This window comes from Dermacentor silvarum, chromosome 1 (assembly GCF_013339745.2).
Source record: "Dermacentor silvarum isolate Dsil-2018 chromosome 1, BIME_Dsil_1.4, whole genome shotgun sequence".
NCBI lineage: Eukaryota > Metazoa > Arthropoda > Arachnida > Ixodida > Ixodidae > Dermacentor > Dermacentor silvarum.
The window spans coordinates 322,680,456-322,688,135 of NC_051154.1; positions in this window are offsets into that span (position 1 = coordinate 322,680,456).

The window sequence follows — 7,680 nt, forward strand, 5'->3', positions numbered from 1 at the left end:
CCAATCGCACGCTTAACAAGTTTTGAATGCACCAAGCTGTAAGGTACGAGGCTCTTCTTGGTTGGAGTGGGAGGGCATACTACAGTATAGACCACTTATAACGTAACCGCTTATAGTGCAGGACCGGATATAGTGCGGACTTTTCAGACTCCCGTTAATTTTCCCATAGCACTCTATGTATACGCGTATCGCTTATAGTGCAGTTGCGGGAAACGAAACACTGGTTACAGTGCGGCTGCCTGGGAGTACGGAAGTCAGCGGAGACAGAGAACGCTCCCCTCAAACGGGTGCCCCAAGGAGTGCTCGAGGAAGAGAGACGAAGTGGAGACGAGCATGTGGTGCGAACGAACAGCCAGTGAGGCTGAAACCAGAATCTTGAGTGCGAGTCATGAAATATCACGGCGCGCATAGCGAGCTACGGCCATGAAACTGCCAAGGCCGGACAACACTCGCTTCACGATAACAGCAACTCCGCCGCTTCGGTGGCTCCCCTCGCCCTCCCTCGTACCTCCCTCACTTTGAACGGTCACCATGTGCGCCCGCCGCCGTGCAGGCGCCGCCGCTACAGCCGGCCCGGCGCCAGCTCCCCGAAGTTTCGTTTTCTGCAATTATCAGGAAGCGGGCGTTGGCCGGCCTGAAGGCTGTTTCACATGGTGCGATCTTTCACTGCGATTTTCGCAGCTGCGATTTTCGCAGATGCGAAATTCTCAACGGCCATTTCACATGGTGCGATGTCAACAATGCGATTATGCGACGCCCAGGGTTGCTTGCTGCCAGATTTGGTCGCACACGCCGCATAAATTCGTTTAATGTAATGAAAAAGACGTGCGCGTTATAATATAATTGACCTCTCTTTATTAGGACCAAATAATACGTGCGTTTTGTAATTTAAGAACGCTTCAAAGTTTAGTTTGTTTTGGAGTGCGCAACAGCGGTTTGTGAAACTCAATACGAGGAGAAATGGCGGACGTAAACAGCTGTTCGCAGGTGGTCGTTCAGCGTTGTGTGCTGTCTCGTGTGTGTTTTATGCCTGTGTCGTTCTACCTGCGGTTAAACAAATTACAAGAGGACCTATCAACAAGCCCCTATAGCTGTTGTCATCGCGTATGCAGTATTCGGGATTCGGCGGAGTCGTCGTGTCAACGCATAGATCCTCGCGCTACCCGTGATTAACGTCAGCTTCTGAAAAACGGATGTGTGTGTATTGCTCGTGATTGCGCATTAGTGGTTTCTGCTCCTAACAATATTCTTGCACAAAACTTAGCAGCAAGCACCAACCCAAAAGCTCACGTCTGCCCCTGAACAAAGCCGTGTGTAATTGCAAACTGTGTGAACAAATCTGTGTGTAATTACTGAACGTGCAATGGAATTTGTGTTGTGAACGTTTACCTTAGCGCCAGCCTGGCTCGTCCGTCTTGGCGCCTGTGCTGTAATTATTCATACAAGTGCTCTCTGAATATTTCGAAAGGCGTAAAAGCCGACACCACATTTTTTTAGGAGCTGCCGTCACTTGTGTACGTAGTATCGTATCATTCTGGCAGACATGGGCGTCGTCTATTTTCTCGTCCTGTTTCTTGCGCTGTTAGTGTGCTGTGAATCTGTATCAAGAAGCTTAAGTTAATATGCTGCAATACGTAGCGCAGCCGCGTAGCCACACGGTTAACATTAGAATACCTTGTTAGGAGTACGTTTGTTTGTTTAATAACAAAATCGAACGCTAAAATTTTGTATTCATGGTGGCAAGTGTAAGGTAAGAAGCTATCGAAACTATCCGCTAATGGCATGCGTGTGCTTCTACCTGCTTCAGCACGTTATCCTTAAAGTGAGGCTGAATACCCCTGATAACCAAAAACATATGCAACTGGAGCAGGTGCTATGATTCCTTTCCTGGAAATGAAAGCCAGCATCCCAGTCTGTTAAGCTAGTCATGTACTTAACCTATATTAGACCAATGTTAGAGCATGCTAACGAGCCATTTCAAACTGGGTTATTTGACCAAAATAAGAAAGTGCAAGGAAAGTGTCAAGGTACAGTCTAATCTGGTATTCCCGAACCTATTGTATTAGCAAAACTTTATGCCTCCCTGAATTGCCTGCATTAACCCAATGCTGAAAACAGGGGAAGCTGATTCCCTTTCTTGCTGTTGAAAAGCGTCTAGAATCTCAATAACAGACCACTTATGTTCTGAGAGAAAGTGAGGGGCACTGACAATATCTCTAATCTTTTGTATGAGCCTTCACCTTGAACGAAAATGGAATAAAAATATTTACCTTTGCAAGCCTCAGAATCCCAACATTCTCAAAATTTTGAGGAGCCACATTAAATTTTTGAGATACAGACAATAAAAAGTGTGCCTAAGTACAAGTGCACACTGAACACACTTGAGTGGTTGAGTGGCCAGCTGCGAATGCAAAAGCGTCCATAGCTGCTACCTCGAGGTAACTTCTAGGTTGCATGTGTGTTTCTCCTATAGCCCATGTACCTGGCAAGGGGAATGGTTATACGTAGTCCTGTGCTTTTTCTTTTTTTTTTCAATAGGTGGTGGCTAGCTGATTCCATCTGTTTATGTATTTATCATTTGTGTGCATCTTATGTGCATGTGTCTGTGTCATGTCCTGATTGTTATACGGGCAGTGATGCAAGCATCTTTTTTTTTAATATATTGCACTAAAGTCATTTATTAAACTTTGTGTTGAAATGTACAAAATGTGGCCACCGAGTAATGGTTAGGACAGACAGCAGGATTGGCAAAAAATATGATGCAGATCCAATGCACTTGCTTGAATCGACATGAGGCGAAGCTTTCACGCAACGGTCAGTTGAACTCTAGAAAACTAACTGCAGTGTTTACAGTTGTCCTTATTTCACCCGATGCAACACATACTCATAGACAATGTTTGCTTATTCACCGCACAGGTCACATAATGTAATGTATACATTGCACGGTGAACTCACTCAAACGTCGGCTCACTAAGACTTCGAACTAACCGCGAGTCTGAGTTCGTTTCAGCCTGACTGAGTAGAATTTTGGTGAATACGAGTAAGAGCAAGCTCAGTTGAGTAAACGTTTAGTGAATATTGTCATGTGGTAGTCGGGGAAAGCTGATCCAAGTATAATTTTAGTGAATATGAGTCAAAGCAAGCTCGGCAAGTAGATTTTTGGTGAATATGACTCAGTGCAAGCTTACCTGAGTAGAATTTTGATGAATATAAGTCGGAGCAAGCTTGGCTAAGTAGATATTTGGTGAATATGACCCAGTGCAAGCTTGCCTGAGTAGAATATTTGTGAATATTAGTCAGATCAAGCTCGGCCAAGTACAATTTTGGTGAATATGGGTCAGAGCAAGCTCGGATAAGTAGAATTTTGGTGAATATGACTGAGCAAGCTCGATTGAGTAATGATGGGATATGGTTATACGAGTTTATGCAGTGATACATGTAAGTGCAGACTCATTAGCAACATTGCCTCCATCTTGATGGGCTATACCTAAGCCTCGTGATGAGTCTGCACACTTTATGAGCTGTGGACATGCAAGACCCACCCACACTTGAAAAGATACTATCATTCATACGAAGGAATGCAACCGGCTGACTTCACTGCACAATTTTGATCTGCTTTTGTTTAATGAGTTATCTACTGCTTATAAAAACAAGGTGTTCGCCTGCTTTTCGCATTATTGCATGTGTTTTACAGGAAGTAGAGACAGAGAAGCAAGAAAAGGCAAGGATGTTTATGGCTAAGTAGTTTCTTAGAGTACTGCGATATGTTACAACCAACATAAACTAAAGTAATTCAATGCACTGAAGTTAGCGAAATGTGCAATTACCTTTTAATGTGAGGGTTAATACAGATGCAGTAAGGATACAAAGTCTGCAACACACTGAAGGTTTATTGTTTTTTTTATTCAGGAGAAAAATGATGCATCAGAAAAATGAGAAAAAAACTGTTTAAATATTGCTTCGAAAATAAATTGGCAATACTGCTTATTCCCAGTCAAAGCGTGAAATATGCTATTGTAGAACATTCATTACGATATCCAGTTTGCACGTTCGCTTTGCGTCTCGCGGAAGTAACAGAACCTTGAAATTAGATAATTAATTGGGGGAAAATGCGCATGAAAGCCCCTAAGCAACCGACTGCAACTAAATGGTCGCGCGTATAGCGTGACCACAGCATTTGTCCGTAGTTGCATATTCTTTATAAATTCTTCCGTCCGTAAAAGCATACGGCGATAAAACTGTGGCGTTTTCGTGTATCGCGAGTTGTCTCCAGAAGCAGAACATTGGGACGACATCCGAAGGCCAGGCCTTCCCGTGAGGGACACCTCGTAGTATTTACCAACTCGCAGCGCGTGTGAATAACGGAAAATCGCGCAAAAGTACGTACTATCAGCACCCGAAGCCAACCTAAAAAACAGCGTCGCCAGATTAGCAACGTAGCGTGTCAACAAACTCGTAGAAATCACAGAACCGAATCTGACCTACGAGTTTTTATCTGCACTGTTCGCGTGTCGGTGCTGATGTTACGTACCGATTGCGCAATCCAAGGCTCCACTTAATTAGTTGCACTGTTCGAGGCTCATTGATCCAATATTTATAGACAAAAAAGTATCTATAAACGTTGCGTTGAGCGACCGCCGCCATTTTCCAAAACAGACCGCGAAATACCTCTCGGCGCAATTTCGACGGAAAAATCGCAGCGATTGCTGCGACGTTGCGACGCTGCGACCAACCGGTTGGTCGCAGCCGAAAATCGCAGAATCGGCCCTGCGACTGCGATTTTCGTCGCATGTGACGGAAATCGCACTTCCGGTGCGATAATCGCAGTGCAAAATCGCACCCTGTGAAACGGCCTTGAGACAGCGCCGCTGCCACAGCGTGCAAGGTCAACACGTGACTAGAAAGTAGAGGAAGCATAAAGGAGAAAGAAGGGTTCACTGCCATTTTCTACGCGTGGCTACGGTAGCGTGGCTGAGACGTCGGCACGTAGACGCATGTTCCGGCGCAACGCAGAATCGGCGACCTTGCCATTTGAGAGAGGGTGAAATTTCCGCCGCATATTTTTCTTCCTTTTTTTGTTTTGTTCCACGCGACATTGAGGGGTCTGTAAGCTTTTACTCTATGGCGGTGCCGGCGCAATGCCGGTCAGAGGCGCCGCCGTGTGATCTGGTTCGAATTAACGAGATTCGTCTGTAAATTGAATGCAAACATTCTAGCCGCATTTCTCCACTGTCGCATATGCGTGGCGGCTCGGTGCACATAATTTGCATATGTTCGGGCCTTGAAAATTGTTGCTTTGGTTATAGTGCAGTACCACTTATAGTGCGGATATTTGCGACTCCGGCGACTTACGTTATAAGCGGTCTACACTGTATCAGCACGTACATGGTCAGATAAAACAGTTAAAGATCAAGGAACCTAAGTTTGTTATTATCTATAAATTCAGTAGTTCTAGTTTCTTCATGCAGGAATGAAACACGTTAACAATTTGTCCAAAGGAACTCGCGTATCTTGCACGTGGATGATGACGACCATTTAGTTGTGCTGTGTTTGCATTCTCCATTGTGGCTATCTTCCTGATAATGTATTCCTACTATGATATGTTCTCCTCTCCCTCCTGCCTATTCAAGCCCCTGTATATATTGCTGTGTGCACAATAAAATATCGGTTGAAAGTCAGCGCTTCGTCTGTCTCAGTCATGTCCCGTTGCTCAGTGCTGTTGTTTTCATCAAACCTGAGTTACTCGCAATTTAATTGTTTAGAAATGCTTGCCGATAAGGTACAATCCACAAAGAATGTTCTGCCAGTTTGGAGTTATTTATGCAGCTAAAGCTTTAATATCTCAAATTTACGAAATTTACGATTTAACAAAACTTTTCGCTGCAGGTACGACTTAGTTATATCGAGGTTTGACTGTATTAGTTCCGCTGTTAGCCAATTCAATTGCAGATGCACGTGAGGTATGATGCCACACACACCTTTCACAAGTAATATTATCTCCAATGACATCAAGCATGCACTGGCTTTGCAAAAGCTGTAAGCAGCTATCAAAGTTTGCAGAAAGTAAACAAGGCAAGTAAGAGGAATATGTGCAGTCGCAAGAACAAGTTTGAAGACCATGGCATCAGCAAAAAATTAAAATATATACTCTAGCGCAGCTCCGCTGCCTGGAAATAGTTTAATACATTGTGTTGGTCAAACACGCACACGTAGGTGTGCACTCTTGATTTCAGTCGGAACACCCAGACTGCGAAAAAAAAAAAAAGAATATCGTGGCACCTTTGGACCCCAAACTGTTGCTCGCGACTGTACATTGTCAACAGTGTCAACACTTTACAGTGTCAACGGTCACAGACAAAATGGCCCTTGCATTTGTAATGCCCATATACTGGTCTGTTACATACACTTACTGAAACTGCAGCACAGAAAGAGTAGTTTTCAAGCTACACTTTTGCTAAGTAATGGCTTCGTGTAGGTGAGTCAAGCAGCACTTTTTCTACACCAATTAATAAAATGGCAATTTCCTGCACTAGCTACACTCTCGTAGACAGTGCAGGTAGAAAATTAGCATAGCTTGCACTGGAGGCGCAATGCCAAAGAGACAGCGGAGCTTATGGGCACCTAGCTAGTCCTGGCTTTTGGGCTAGGCTAAGCACTACCAACTCATCCCCAGCATTTCTCAGGATTTATTGATTATTGATCGATTAGTTATTGATTGGCTATCGATGACTGACTAAGTAGTACCAACCATGCATAGCTAGATTTAGCCAGGCTCAACTTTGCTAGTTCACAGGAGTATGTGTCGTGCTTGGACTCCTTCTGGACTACTGCCAGGATCGGTCCACATTTTTTGTTGACAGATTACACTCAACATAAACAGCTCCGCCTGTTAAAAAAATTGCCTTACTCCCAGTCAGTCACATACTTCGCTGATCAGGTGACACACGCATAACATTTTTTAACATGATTGACACTATATGGGCCGTGAAAAAAAGGTCCGCAAGCAGTCCAAAAACAGATAGGCATACAGGAATAACAGTACCTTCATTCAAAGATGGTGTGCTGGTCGCTTGGTTGGTTTTTTCATGAGCACCCAAGTCTTCTAGTAGCTGCTGGTGGCCCACAGACAAGTTGTCGGCACACATGCTCTCTGCATGATTACCATGGAGAGCGCGGGCACTGGCTTCGGCCTCCTTTTCAGCTTTGCCATGAGCAATCTCTGCATTTAAATTCATTAATGCGCTGTTCAGATAAATACGAACAAAAGACTGCTGTACACTTCAATTTGCAAAAAAGTTCATTACCGCCTGCCACTGCTTCAGAAACATGAGGAACAGGTCATAAATTGAGTACAAAAAGTGGATTCCAAAAGGTATGCCTAGCATGGAATAAGGTGCCATCATGCAAGGGTTGCGATGTAGGCTTGTTGGTACATCTTGACAAAAGGGGATTAGAAACACCATGACAAATGAAGGCATAGTGGACACACAGGCCCTACTATCAGCAATAGTGAGCTTAGTTCCTTGACCAAGCTGAACTAAAGTGCCTTTAGGATGCAACGACCCTGAAATAATTAAAATATAATTTTGGGGTTTTATTACGTGCCAAAACCATGATCTTAATGAAATGAGGCACACCGTAGTGGGGGACTCCGGAATATTTTGGACCACCTGTGATTCT